Raw genomic sequence first — 16678 nt, 5'->3', positions numbered from 1 at the left:
TATATGCCAATGCATGCAGGATGTGCCATACAATTACCGCGAGAGGTACGACTAAAGAAAGCAGTAATCAATGTATGCTCGACGGACAATGCATGTTTTGCGTGGTCGGTGGTGGCCGCTCTGTATCCAGCCGAAAGTCACGTATCTCTCGCATCGTCATATCCTCATTATACAACAGTGTTGAATATCCAGGATATTGAATTTCCAATGACATTGAACCAAATTAAAAAGTTTGAACATATCAACAACATCTCCATCAATGTCTATACCATTGAGAATAAGAAGGTGTTACCAATACGAGTCACCGATAAGAAGATGGAAAGACATGTCAATTTGTTGTATTTAGAAGGAGCAAACGACGTGGGACATTTCACATGGATTAAGAACTTATCTCGCCTCGTATGCACACAATTGAGTAAACATAATGGCAGGAAATACTTTTGTGATAGGTATGTATATAATAAATCTTTTAAATATTTTATGTTAGATAAAAATTATGCCTCTTATTGCAGATGCACTACTTTAGTTCGAATGAGAAGCTGGAAGCTCACACCATGGATTGTGAGAAGATGAACGATTGTGCAATCATATTGCCAAATGATGATTGCAGTAAGTGGCTCAGCTTCAGCAACTACAACAGGAAAGAGCGTGTTCCGTTTATCGTGTATGCCGATCTGGAATGCATCCTGGAGAAAACGGATACTGATCGAGAAGCGTCAAGATACACGTACCAGCATCATCGAGTATTTAGCGTGGGATATTATGTGCGGTGCTCGTACGACGACTCGTTATCTACGTTTCAATGTCGTCGCGATCCTGATTGCGTATCATGGTTTGTGAGACAACTTCAAGATTTGTCACATCGTGTAAAGTCCATCTTATCGACCAATGTACCCATGGAAAATTTATCAGCTGAACAATTACGAAATTTTAATACGGCAACACACTGCCATATATGCGAAACACCGTTTACGCGAGATGATATGCGAGTACGCGATCATTGCCACTTAACCGGTCGGTACAGAGGTCCTGCACATTCAAATCACAATCTAAATTATAAAGACGCATTTGCCATCCCTATAGTCTTTCACAATTTATCCGGTTATGATTCACATTTTATTATCAAGGAGATAGCCACAGCATTTGAGGGTGATGTCACTGTATTGCCGATAACAAAAGAGAAGTACATTTCATTTACAAAATACGTTGAAAACGCGAATGAAGAATCAAACTCGCGCAAGCGCATAAAATTGCAATTCATCGATTCATTTAAATTTTTAAATACAAGTCACGAGAAATTGGTATTTTTTCTTAGTAAAGATAAACTTGAAATTACACGGTCCGAGTTTCAAAAATTATCTGTGGAAGATTTTGATTTATTGACGCGAAAAGGGGTGTTTCCATACGAGTACATTGACTGTATTGAAAAGTTGGACCAATCATGTTTACCATCACGCAATTCATTTTACAGTTCCGTAACTGGCGATACAGTATCCGAAAACGACTACGCACACGCTGCCAACGTGTGGAAGCGGTTCTCCATTGAAACGCTCGGCGAGTATAGCGATTTGTATCTGAAGACGGATGTCTTGCTGTTGGCTGATATTTTTGAAAATTTTCGCAATAGTTGCATCGCAAGTTATGGACTCGACCCCGCGCACTATTATACTTTGCCTGGTTTTACGTGGGATGCCATGCTGAAGCATACACGTATCAATTTCGAACTTCTTACCGATATCGACATGGTCCTATTTATCGAACGTGGTATACGTGGTGGTTTGAGTCAATGTTCCAACAGACGCGCACGAGCCAACAACAAATACACGCAATCGCACGATCCATCGCAACCGTCGTCATATTTAATGTATTTCGATGTAAATAATTTGTACGGCTGGGCAATGTGTCAACCATTACCATATGCCAATTTTCAGTGGGTCAACAACAAAGATGTAGATGTAATGACCGTAGCGTTAGACTCATCGACGGGGTATATTTTGGAAGTCGATCTGGAGTATCCGCAACATCTGCATGATTCGCACACTGACCTACCGTTCTGCCCAACACATGATAAACCGCCTGGCAAGCGCCAGGAGAAGCTCCTCGCAACTCTATACGATAAGAAGCGTTACGTAATACACTATCGCAATCTGCAGCAATGTATTCGTCACGGCCTTCGCGTAACTGAAGTTCACCGCGTATTACAGTTTTTCCAATCCCCATGGCTTCGCGATTACATCGAACTAAATACAAAGTTCAGAACTCTTGCTACAAACGATTTTGAGAAAAATTTATATAAGTTAATGAATAATGCAGTGTTTGGCAAAACCATGGAGAATGTGCGCAATCATGTAGATGTCAAATTAGTAACGAAATGGGAAGGGAGATACGGTGCAGAGGCACTGATCGCTAAACCAAATTTCCACAGTCGCAGCATATTTTCGGAAAACCTAGTTGCGATCAAACTGCATAAATTGTTCGTAAAATTTAACAAACCAATCTATGTGGGCATGTGTATACTAGATATATCTAAGATTTGTTTGTATGAATTCCATCACGATTACATGTTACCCACACATAGGAATAAATGTAAAATTATGTACACCGGTACAGACAGTCTAATCTACCACATCGAGTGTGACGATATTTATGAACTTATGATACGCGATATTATCCGCTTTGACACGAGCGACTATCCCACAGATAATCGATATGGTATTCCGCTTGCTAATAAGAAGGTACCAGGTTTAATGAAAGATGAAAATAATGATGCGATTATGACGGAATTTGTTGGATTGAGAGCGAAAATGTATGCCATACAAGTCGATGGTAAGAAAGATACGAAAAAGGTGAAAGGTGTCAAGAGTAATGTTGTAGCGCGAACTATAACATTTGATGATTATGTGCAATGTTTGATGGGTGAGGTTGAAAAGATTTGTCACCAATCGTGTATAAGATCCATGTTGCATGAAGTGTACACGGTATCAGAAACAAAAATTGCTTTGAGTCCATACGATGACAAACGATATATTGTACCATATTCAACCAAGACGCTGCCGTGGGGGCATTATAAAATACCGCTTTAGACATACCAATTATATTTCTTATTCATTTTTCAATATATATATTTTTTATTTATATTTTTTATGTAATTTTTATATTTCTTATTCATTTTTCAATATATATATTTTTTATTTATATTTTTTATGTAATTTTTATATTTCTTATTCATTTTTCAATATATATATTTTTTATTTATATTTTTTATGTAATTTTTATATTTCTTATTCATTTTTCAATATATATATATTTTTTATTTACATTTTCATGTAATTTTTATATTTTTTATTCATTTCATTATATATATATTTTTTATGTATGTAATTATAGTATGTAATAAAACAATTTATATATACATGGTATCTCTACACATCTCCCTCACCCCAATTTGTTATTAATTTTACATTAGGAAAAGTTCACAGTAAAAAAAAAAAAAAAAAAAAAAAAAAAAATTATTATTTCTGATATTTCAACCACTCGCTGTATAATTTAAATACATTTTTGTAAAACACAAGTCTTTTCATGGTTGTTGGATTACAATGTATTAGCACGATCGAGATTTTTCAAACACTTGATATCTTCGTAATCGGCATCAATGGTTTTAGATTTATTCTAAAGTTCATAATTTTATAAAAGGATACATTTATATCCAATATTTCAACCATCACTAATAAGTACATGTTTTTCAGAAGCTTGCAAAAACATTAAAAGATTTTTAGACATATTCTGAAAGTTCATAATTTTATAAAAATTGCTAGGAAGGAGGAGGATGGGGAAATTAGATGTATTTTTTAAATGACATAAATTAATTCAAAAAGATACATTTATTTCCAATATTTTAACCACCAATTGCATAATTTAAATACATTTTACAAATCAAAAAAGGTACATTTATTTTTGATATTTTAACCACCAATTGTATAATTTAAATACATTTTGCATAGCGCATGTCTTTTTATGGTTACCACATCGCCATGTGTTTGCACAATCAAGATTTTTTAAGCATTCAATATCACCATAATCAGCATCGATGTTCTCTGCATTAATATGTTCAGCCACCATGTTTATTAACCAATCACGTTTTTGAAGCCCTTTAACATAGATGATTGGGTTTGACTCATCTACTATTGCCGATGTAATAAGCATTTTGCTCATGCTGTAGGGTATAAAACCGTCGTCCCACGACAGTCCGTGATGATTCTTCGTCACCCAAGTAGCTCGTGATTTATCGGGCGCAGATAATAAACACCATGGATATGGACTTTGGAAGATATAATGCGCTAGAGTGCTTCCTTTTTTCAACACTGCCACTTCCTTTACAACAAACTCTGTGTCGCTAACGAATCCTTGTATGTCGACAAATGTTGGTACCATCATGAAAATATCTGTGAAACTATGCTGCAATGCGGCGTGTCCGCCTGTTATATATATTACAAACATTGCTGATGTTACAGTTTAGGTAATCTTGCGCACAACGTTGGACAGGGGACAGTATTCGACAACACGATCATGTAAAATAAGACAATAGGCGGTAGTATTTGCTGGCACGTTTTCTTTACAATCAAATTCTATTCGCACATCTATGGTAGCGCTCTTGATTGATTCGTTCTGTCTCGAACAATCGATGACTACAAACGGTCCATACAACGAAAAGTTCTCCCTGTTGCAAAGCGTTTCGTAACAGTCGTATCCATAATAAGCTTTACGAAAACGTGCATACATATCAAAAAGAATAGCATATCTGTTTTTATCAAAATCAAGATTCAAGTCATCATATGGATAAAAGTCAGAGTTTAGATACAGTTTCACATTGGTCAAGTTACATTCATCGAAATTGCTTGCATCTTTAGACATGTTGTTCTTCCGACCAGTCTGCAGCGCAAAAATGACGTATCGCGGCTTCTCCAGCTGAGTTGCAGTTTTAACAGCCCACGAATGTTTTGTTGTACTTTGCAATAATGGGTACTCATACAGGTCCCACGAACGAAAACTCATGCTTAGGTATTGTCCGCTTTCCAAAATCCGCAACATCGATAGTTTATTCGTATCATTCAGTATAATGCGCGGCATTCGCCACTGTATCTTTAGTAATTCGATCTCCGGCTCCAGCGCGGAATTTGCAATGATGCAGTTGTTATCATTGCGAGCGCGTATAAGAATGAGTTCATGTCGAGCGTTGACTACTATACGCCTGTAATCTTCGCAAAACCCCAACAGCATATTGAGCGGTACACAAAAGTTAAAGTAACCTGTCGGTATGTTTGATTGTACGGCCCATCCAGCATTCCGTAAAATTAACGATTTGTCATATGTTGAGGACACAAATGTTTTGATGGTACTTGTTATCCCAACGTTTCTGTTACGATCGATCTCCACACCATTGAGTTCATATCGAATTTCATCAAACATAAACGCAACACAATTATTTCCGAGGAATGCATCCAACTCATTGTTTGGCTTCTTTACTATGAATCTTCCTTCAACGTATAGAAAGCTCTCACATGGTAGCGTGTATAAATCCTGCTGTTGTATAGGTATTCGTATCTCATCGTTGTGTCCAAACGTTGTGTTGGCGTATGGGTTGTATGTGTGAGTCTCAATCTTGATAATGCGATCATCAAAGATCGGTTCACTTCCAATGTTTAAGATATTAGTCATTTCGTACAACAAAACCCAACGATTTCAGAAATTCAACATTCGATGCAGTAAGTTTTGTGGGTGATCGAATTGTCCTCTCGCCTGATGGTTTTAGACAGTCAATATTCGATACAGTGTGGCGTGCAAGCGATTGAATTGTCTTCTCTTTATTTTCATGCGTCGTCTGTTTCACTTGCTCCCCTTCGTTCAGCACAAGCATCTCCTACTACAGTCGCTGTCTCCGCACATGCAATCGAACGGTGATCTGTTCCCCTCGAAAATCGAGCAATTGATCGTCTTGATTCACAACGCGAATCGTCAAATCCGAAATGCTTCGTGCAGTAATCGGAAGGTAAATGATCTGTGTTGGTCTTTCCGATATCTTATATCCTGGTGGAACGGTAGGCGAAAACTCATGTATCGTGTGCGCACACTTGTTATTGCTGTAAGCGCCAGCTGTCACGTTGCATTCAATGCGAATGATATTTACATTCATTATATTGATTGATGTATCCGATTCGTGCCATTTTCGTGGTTGTAGCACCCGATTCGTTGAAAACCCCAGTAACGAGCCAATAGTATTGGGTTTGGTAAAATTTATGGTATAATTACACCTAATTTCGCTCTTCATCGTATTGTTGTTAGCTCTAAGCATCAAGGGCGGGTTCCCTTCATTATCCCATGAAAGCGATCGTTGCAAATACATGTGAATGTCGTCCAGCTCATAAGATCCCTCGGGAATAATGATTTCCTTATCATCATTATCATAGTAAAATTTATTATTTGACAAATTTACATTCGGTATTGTGTAATATGTTTCAAAGTCCATAAGACCGAGTTCGTAATCATCATTGCTCAAATCGATTGCTGGAAAATAGCTTACTGCGAGAATACTACTTTGCCCGGTGAGCGTTAGCGTCAGCGACATGTTCCAATGGATACTGGAGTTAAAGCGTACAATGATTATCCTTAAATTGATTGTCAACTGTCAGCAGAAACTGTAAACACAGCTGTCCACAATTGCTTTGATTATAGCGCTGATAAGGCATGTGATTATACTCAATTACACTATTCTTCAAATATTGTATCAGTTCCCTCGGTGGTTGAAGATTGCCAAAACTATCAAAATATATGGCGCATGTTCCCCGTTTTGCGTATGCCACCCAATGAGTACCTGGTCCCTCAACAGTATCCAAATTTACGATCCCGCTCTCATTCCTGCGTACCCCATCTGTTGGTAAAGTATTGCGCATAAAAATACCTCTGAAATATGGAATACGCATACGTTTTGCCAGTTGCTGCAATTGTATGTTTGTGGTTACGCCTGCAGGCATTTTAATTTTGACTTTTTTTTTTCCTCTTTGAGACTCCTCGCCCGCGTTTGTATGGCGCGAGATAAAGTCCGCGACCTTCCATGGCGAGATTATGACGATTCATTTCTTCTAGCTGGCGATGCATCGCCTTCTTATCGTTCACAGCCTTCGCGACTCCTGCCGCCCCTCCGACCAATGAGCCAAGAACCCCCAATAATGGTAAAATCGGTAGGATACCGCCACGTTTCGCCGTTGGAAGTATTCGCTTCTTCACAGCACTCTTTTTTTTCTTTTTCAAACCCATGCCGAATTTTGTTTTGGCCTTCATAGCCGCCCAAACGGTTGTAGCAGCAGCCTTTTCCCCGAGACTGGAATCTCTCGCAGTAATGCGTTCTCGTGCTTTTGCTGCTAGGATGTTGTCAGCTGCGTGTCGTTTTACGAGATCGTTATTTTGTGAATACGCTATATCATGCTCGCGACATGCAGCATCCAGCGGATTGATACCTTGATCGCCTCGCGCCAAACGTTTCTCTAAATGTGTTCCGGGGCCACAAAACTGATAACCTGGAATATGTAATTCAATCGGAAGTGTGTTTATAACGCGATTTAATAGGCCTTTCCCAATTTTTGCTGACATTCGTCACAGTTGTTTATCGATGGTGGTGGTAGACAGTCAATGTGTGTTCTGCTGACTCGACAGGTTATATTTGAATACTGATTGTTTCAGCTCTATGCATCGCTATAAATAGACCAGCACTCTTTCGAAAGTATCTTCATTTGTATAATGCTGATAAAATATGCAGTTTATACGCCAATCACCTATGATCAAAGTGACTAATCTGGACAAAAAGATACAGTCTGAGAAAGAGTTACGCAAACATGGAAATATGCTGCCGGCCTCTATACGTGGTATCATCTGCGGTCCATCGAATTGTGGCAAAACGAACGTGTTGATTAGTTTGTTAGAAAGTCCGCATGGTATTTATTTCGAAAACGTATACGTGTACTCGAAATCGTTGCACCAACCGAAATATCGATATCTAGAAAATATATTCTCATCGATAGACGAAATTGGTTATTTTACATTTTCGAATAACAGCGATGTCGTTCCGCCGAGCGATGCACTTCCGAATTCCATTTTTATCTTTAATGATGTGGCATGTGATAAGCAAAACGTGGTAAGAGAATACTTTGCAATGGGTAGGCACTCGGACGTTGACTGTTTCTATCTTTGTCAGACATATGCAAAGATACCGAAGCATCTGATACGCGACAACGCGAACCTGCTGATCATGTTCAAACAAGATGGTACAAATCTAAAACATGTATACAACGATCATGTTAACACTGACATGTCATTTGAGAATTTCTGCAAATTGTGTACCGCTTGTTGGCAAGAAAAATATGGATTTGTAGTGATTGATAAAGACAGCGCATTATGGAATGGTCGCTATAGAAAGGGATTTAATGACTTTGCAATATCATAACATGTTCAGTTATTTCCGATACGTTGACAAAGCAGTGTTCCAACATGAGCAACAATATTGAAGATTGTGAGAGGATAACGAAACAGATTGCGAGAACGAGTGATTTGATTCGCAAAAAGTATCGTGAATTGAAAACTGGTAAAATTGAGGAAGAGATTGCGCTGGAAAAACACTTTAAGCCTGTTACTGAACCGTTGAAAGCAATTGTTGATAACGCGACAAAAAATTATGATCTATACAATAATACAGATATCGGAAGCGAACCATTAGCCACTCCGAATATCAAGGAATTGGATAAAACACAATCAAATTACTGGCTAAATCTTTCGAAACCACTAAAAATAAAAAAACCAAGATTAAGCAGTTTACTCGATATGAATCCCATGATTTCTACAGCGGCCTCTACATCGATTAAGACGATGCCAACAATAAAAAGCTCAGCAAGTTTACCCGATACGAATCTGATGGCCTCTACACCGATTAAGATAGCACCAACAATAAAAACCTCAGCAAGATTAAGCAGTTTACCTGGTATGAATACGATGACCTCTATACCGATTAAAACAACACCAGCAACAAAAAGCTTAGGAAACGAAGATACTTTTGAAAGTCCAAAAAGCTTCGCAACGAAGATGTTTTTGAAACCCCAAAAAGCAGTTTCTCAACATCTGTTCGAAGTCGGTTGCAAACGTCGGAAGGTGAAAAAACGTTGCGGAATCACCTAGGTCCGCTGAGTCAAAAATACATCGCGCCTGTATTACGTGGAGACATAGAGGTTGGTATGGATCATGTGTATGGTGTTTATCTCGGTAATGATGGACCGATGCTCGGTAATAAACACGTTGATGTGGACAATGCCGATAACATAATTATCGATGGCATACGATATTCTGGTACACCCGGTCTTTATAAATTGATATTTAAGAAAATTCCAGATAACGACATTTATACTGAGGCTGATGAATGCAAATATAGGGACATACTGCTGACAACGAGTGCACATAAGTACAAGCATGATTCGTATGGTAAAACATTAGGCAACAAAGGATACAAGTATAACTATGTAGTCAAGCCTTTATTGAAAGATAGAAAAGTTGGAAAGGGTGTACCAAGCTCGATGAGATTAACCAGCAACAAGATTGAATACGTTCATTGGAATGATCCTAACGAACTCGTAGATCGGCTTCGATTGCTCGAGGCTTCGCGTCAAGCTGGTCACAATGCTCACGATAATGAGATGTTATCGATTATCGAGGAACTTCGCGAGGCAGAGCTCATTATAAATTAAGCTGCACTTTGACGATAGAATCAATCATTATCAAAATGCCAATCAACAAGTTTGGGTCATCGTTTGGAACAATGGAATCATACTATCGCTGGAATGGAATAGTGAGAAATTATGTGCGCAACAACGCTCTATGTATTGTCGGTGCCGATTATGATGCAAAGGCGCGCAAGATTCGTCGAGTAGCACCACCCGTAGAGGATGGTGACGCTATCAACAAACTATACTTGCAAGAAAACATGACATTTATAAAAAATCGGCAAGATGAATTCGACAAGAAGATGATCATGTTTCATGATTACGTTCAGAATTTGAAAGATCAACTGAATCACTTGGAGAGGGATATTATCGAATTCCGAAATCAAATGCATCAATAGCTGGATGTTGGGACGTTGGAACGTTGGGACGTTGGGGCGTTGGGATGTTGGGACATTGAGATGTTGGAGCCTTGAGGTTTTGGGGTGTTGGGGACGTTGGGGTGTTGAGACGTTGAACATTGATTGATAAGACGTGTGCGTTAGGTCTTCGCGTTAGTGGCGAGTCATACATGGCCGAGAAGAAAACCTCCAGTATCGAGAAACGATGTCTTGTGGAAGAATTGCATGCTCCAGCGAGAAGACATTTTCCTCGAAGACGCGTCATAGTACATGGATACGACGACCTATGGCAAGCGGATGTGGTTGAGATGCGACCTTACACGCGATATAACAGAGGCTTCCATTACATACTCACTGTTATCGATGTGCTGAGTAAGCATGCGTGGGCTATACCCCTCAAAACCAAGAATGGAAATGAAGTTTCTACAGCGATCGGGAAGATAATCCGAGACAGTGGGAGGTATCCGAAAAATTTGCAGACCGACAAAGAAAAGGAATTTTACAACGCAAATATGCAAAAACTTTTGTCAAAATACACCATAAATCATTATTCAACGTATTCGGTGATGAAGGCGTCAGTCGTCGAGCGGTTCAATCGTACACTCAAAAACGATACGTGGACACAGTTTACACTTAATGGAAATTATAAATAGATTGATTCGCTGCAGCATCTCATATCAAATTACAACGCGCGAAAGCATCGAACTATCGCTATGCGACCAATTGATGTTACACCAACAAACGCTGCTATGCTCTTAACAATGGCGTATAATCATATAAAAATTGCCGCTCCTGCACGATTCAAAGTGGGAGATGCAGTACGCGTGAGCAAATTCAAGACAATTTTTGAAAAAAGTTACACACCGAATTGGAGCACTGAAATATTTACAATCGCCGAGGTACAGAAAACTAATCCTGCAACGTATCTGCTGAAAGATATTTATGAAAAACCAATTGCTGGAGGATTCTACGAACACGAGTTGCAACGCGTTGCAAATTCCGACGTGTATATAGTTGAAAAAGTATTGCGTAAGAAGGGGAACAATGTGTATGTAAAATGGTTGGGGCTCAATAACTCGCACAATTCGTGGATCCATAAAAGTAATGTTTCGTAACATAATTATTCATTGCTTTAATAAATATATCATATTTTTAAATCATCAAAACATGGTATCTAATTTCTTTCCCATGGTAAGGGTCTCCATATATATATTACAGAATTCTTTGCCTGTGAGTGCAATGTATACGTTTGCAGAAGTTGCGTTTTTGCACGTGTTCAGTGTAATCTAAAACGTCTTGCAAAAAAAAAAAAAAACGTTGCGCTCTTCGCAAAAGAAGAACATGCGACATAAAATAAGAATATGAATAGCGTGTACGTAAAATGATTAGGACCCCAATAGCTCGCACAATTCGTGTGTAATGTTATACGCTTTGCAGAAGTTGCATGTTTAGACATGTTCAAGGTAATCTAAAAAACAATTTTTGCAAAAAGTTGCACTTTTCCACGTGATATAAAAAATTCCTCCTTCCCCACAAATGATCTATGTCGCGAAGAATATTATTTGTTTGCATCATCCTGCGAATGTAATGTTATACGCTTTGCAGAAGTTGCATGTTTAGACGTGTTCAAGGTAATCTAAAAGACATTTTTGCAAAAGCTGCACTTTTCGCAGAAGAAGAACATGTGATATAAAAAATTCCTTCCCCCACTACGCGCCACCCGCTTCCCTGAAATTCGTCCCCCCACTACGCGCCACCCGCTTCCCTGATACATATGATGCAACGTTGCATTTAAGTGCTGCACAATATTCACACTCGTTTGATAGTATCGTCGTGAAACATTATCTATTGAATTCTACGTTCAAATTTTTTCTGAAAAAATGAATTATTGCATTCCTTGCGATACAGCATGCACAAGTAATCAGTAAGTATTATTATCACCATTTTTTCTTATCCATTTTTTCTTATTGTTATTACTTATTGTCATTACTTACCTTTTATTCTTTATTTACTTTTCTACATGTAACAGTAGCAAGAAACAGCATTCAACGCCTCATATACTGGGAAGGAGGTTTGCCCTCACATCCACAGCATACAAGTATTTGGATATTGCAATCGGTGTAGGACCTGTATCCGCCGTGGAAATTATACTTGGCGATACTCGAGGAAATAAATTGTTGCTGTCTTACTCAACATGGATGGTGTTTATTCAGAAACGCGAGGACATCAAACAACATGTGCTATCAGCTCCTTCTCCAACATCGTTATCAATTTGTGATTTGGTGCTTACGGTTGTTGCAATGCGTGATATGAACATTGTACAAGTGAAATTGCATGATGCTTGCATGTATATGAAACCGACAACTCTATTGTTTTTATTCGAACTGGAACAGTGCATCGAGCATGCATATTCGTGGCTATGCCAAAATGCGCACTATGTTGGTGAGAAATACCAAGAATTTACAAATATTTTAAAACGCAATAGTATTATGCGTAAACGTGATGCAGACAAAATCCTTCGTGAATATTACGACAAAAATTCGCCTGTAGATTGCGAGCTGTTGGCATATGCGCTGGATAACATTTTATATGATGCTTGTTTAAATAACGCGTTAATTCGTTGTTTGAAAAGTCGGTTAAACCGTCGCGTGATCGATAGAAAAAGCAGAAAGTTTCTTATACGGTATTCTCAGTTTACGCGACATTCCAGAGCCTTATCTGCGGCGTAATATGTTTCGAGCAATACCGTGTAGAAAAACTACAAACTTACTTTCGATACAAATCACGCGATCGGCCTAGTAACGGTTCCATGAGAACACGTGTTAATACGCCAAAATTACAGAGAGGATACAAAATTAGTAAGAGACAGACAGCTTAAACCAGACAGCGCCACGAGATGAAAATTTCCCCTCCCTCGTGGCCACGGTTAAGCAGGTATGTCTCGGGAACACTTGCTATCTGGTTCTCGACGAGTGCGGATCTCCTGAGCCGACCTCGTCAATCTGTCGGAATCGATACATACGATTAATTAGATTCGTCTAATACGATCGTGGATCCACTTAACCGAAACGGTACAAGACAGAGACTGCTGCGGATTCGAAAGAATCACGTCCAGTCGAATTTCGTACCCTACGGTTTCGTGAGAATATCTCGATTTCCGCGGTAACTGAACCATAGGAACGGGAAAATTTACTCGATAACTTGAGTAATTTTCACAACCCGCCATCGGTGGCTGAATATAATCAGATTGCACTTAAACAGTGCTTGATTATCGCCACCGTTGTGACGGACAAACACGTATTGCTGAAATCAGTGGTCGTGTTTGAGAACCGAGAGAATTTCTTGATTCTCTGCTTGGCTATTGCACGGTTCAGAACCCCAACCTACAGGGAGCCTTCGTTGCAAAATCCCTGGGTTGGGTTCGTCGTTTTCCAGGGTCGAAACAAAAGTTTGGGATAACACCCGATAGGGGCCTTATTGGCATTCCCTGGGTAAATATCTCGGCTAGTTTCGACCTGCTCGAGCGTGGGTTCCAGATCGTCAGTGGGTACGGACACTCGACGTAGAACTACGTTCAAAGGGCACCGTGGTGTTAGAACCTTAATAATCAGTCGCTTCTGCGCAGTTAAGGCTCTGCATCACACCGGTCCCGTACGGACCAGGGAACGGCGAGGGACCGCGGAGTTGACAACCTTTGGAGCCTTACAACCTCCACTTGTTGTCCTCTCCTGCAAAAACCAAGCTTGCAGCAGTGGGAAGATCGAGATTAGAATCTCGTCTTCCCCATCTGCAATTCAACGTTTCCAAAATCTGAAACGTTGAAATAATAATACAGTCCACTAACACAGTTGTGTATCGCTGTGTAAGAATCCCGCTCCTATTCACCGTAAACGGAAGAAGGAGCGTGTGGATTAAAGCGAGTCAGACAACGCACCGAGCGTTGTCAGGTATTAACCGCCGGATTTCGGTATTTCTTTTGATTACAGAAGACCGAGACGAGAGCCGTAGGCGCCGACGGCGGTGCAGGTTTTTTTCCCGAGCCATCAGCTCGGGCTTTTTTCCTGCAATTTTTAAAAAAATCGTAAATATAAAGTTAATTTTTTCGTTAATTTCCTTTTTTACGTTTATTTAATTTTGAATTTTTCTTATTAATAAACGGCCAGCCCATTGGACTAGGCGAAAGATAATTATAAACTGTACATTCACTTTCCCCCATATTCCCAATCCCTCGTGATCCGGACCAAACTACGTTAAAGGGTACGAGACAAGGTCTTTTCACAACCTTTGCACATACTCGTACCTATTTTAACAATGCTATTAATAATTAAAAATAAAAACTGTATCTAATTTTTGTGGAATAAAATTTCGAAATAGTCAAAAGACGTCTAATTTCTTTCCCCACCTCCTCTTTATCGACCTCTGATTATTACCTTTGATAATTACCACTTCTTTTTACCAGATGCATCTCTTTTATCCCCCCTTCCCTTTTTATCGATACCAGGCAATTACCCTCTTCCATTTTCTAACCTCCGCTAATTACCAGCCGTTAATGTCAATTATCGATCGTTGATACTAATTACCGACCATAAATACTATTTACCAACCGTAGATACTAATTATCGACCGTAGATACCAATTATCGACTGTCGGTAATAGTTACCGACCTCCCAATCCGACTGCTCCCCCCCCCCCCCCCACGGACCCACCACGGGCCCCCCCCACTCCGGCGCACAGGCCCCCTCCCCCACCCTCCCTCACCCTCATCTCCCCCCTCCCCGCACCCCCCTCAGAGCCCCCTGTCCAGAACTCCCCTTTCTCACCTACTTGCTTGCTTACTAGCTTACTGCTAGCTTACTGGCATACTGCTTTGTTACTAGCCAGCGGCTTGCTATCTAGCTTAATGCTTGCTTACTTGCTTGCTGCTTGCTTTCTAGCTTACAGCTCGCTTACTATCTCACTGCTCGCTTACTAGCACACTGCTTGCCATCGCTCTTACTGCTCGCTTACTAGCTCACTGCTTGCTATCGAACATACCGCATGCTTTCCAGCATACTGCTTCTGTACTAGCTTCAGCTTGCTTACTAGCTTACTGCTTGCTTACTAGCTTGCTCTTTGCTTTCCAGCTTACTCCTTGCTTACTAGCTGCCTCCTCGTTTAGTAGCTGAGTAATTTCTTGCTAGCTCCCTGCTTGCCTACTAGCTTAATGCTTCCTTACTAGCTCCCTGCTCGCTTACTAGCCCACTGCTAGCTTACAAGATTAATGCTTGCCACTAGTTTGCTGCTCGCTCAATACCTAACTACTTTCTTACTAGCCTGCTGCTAGCTTACTTGCTTATTGCTTGCTTAATATCTTCCGTCTCACTTACTAGCTCACTGCTTGCATACTAGCTTACTGCTTGCATACAAGCTAATTGCATTCGCGCCAGCTTACTGCTTGCTTTCTAGCTTCCAGGTTGCTTACTAGCTTACTGCTTTCTTACTAGCTAGCAGCTTTCTGACTAGCCTGCTGCTTGCTTACAAGCTGACTGTTTGCTTAGTAGCTTACTGGTTGCTTACTAGCTCCCTGCTCGCTTACTAGATTACCGCTTGCTTAGTAGCATACTGCTTCCTTACCAGCTTCCTCCTCGTATACTAGCTCAGTGCTTGCTTACTAGCTAACTGCAAACCTACCAGCCCACTGAAGGCATACTAGCTCGCTGCTTTCAGACTAGCTAACCGCTTTCTTACAACCCTCCTGCTTCCTTCATTACTTACTGCTTCCTTACTAGCTAACTGCATCCTTACCAGCGAGCTGCTTGCTTAGTAGCAAACTTGTTTCTTCCTAGCTAACTGCTTGCTTTCTAGCATCCTGCCTCCATTCTAGCTTCCTGCTCCCTAACTATCTCACTGCTTGCTTTCTAACTTACAGCTTCCTTACTAGCTATCTGCTTCCTGACCAGCTTACTGCTTGTTCACGTGCTTACTGCTTGCTTACTCCCTTGTTGGTTGCCTTCAAGCTTACTGCTTGCTCTCTAGCTTACTACTTGCTTACTAGCATACTGCTGCGTTGCTAGCTCACTGCTTACCTACTAGCTTACTGCTTGCTTACATGCTTACAGCTAGCTTACACGCTTACTGTTTCCTTACTAGCTTCATGCCTACTTACTATCTCACTCCTTGCTTACTAGATTGCAGCTTGCTTACTAGCTTCCTGCTTGCTTACTAGCTAACTGCTAGTTGACTAGCTTATTGGTTGCTTACTAGCATACTGCTTCCTTACTTGCTTCCTCCTCGCTTACTAGCTTACTGGTTGCATACCAGCTTTTTTTTTCGTGGGGAAAATATCCGTAAGTCTCCCTTCCACCTCTTTGTGGAGAGGCGGAAGGGGTGTGTGGGATTCCCCGCGCCCATGGAATGACGGGCGCGGGACCTACCCACTAAAAACCCCACGGTGACTCTTCCGCACGTTTTGGGAGGATACCGGGAATCGCTCGAAGCATACTTCCGGTATCCTCCCCGTGCCTGCGCTGTGCGCCCATCCAC

This window comes from Colletes latitarsis, chromosome 9 (assembly GCF_051014445.1).
Source record: "Colletes latitarsis isolate SP2378_abdomen chromosome 9, iyColLati1, whole genome shotgun sequence".
NCBI classification, from domain to species: domain Eukaryota; kingdom Metazoa; phylum Arthropoda; class Insecta; order Hymenoptera; family Colletidae; genus Colletes; species Colletes latitarsis.
Note: the sequence above shows the minus strand (reverse complement) of the source record.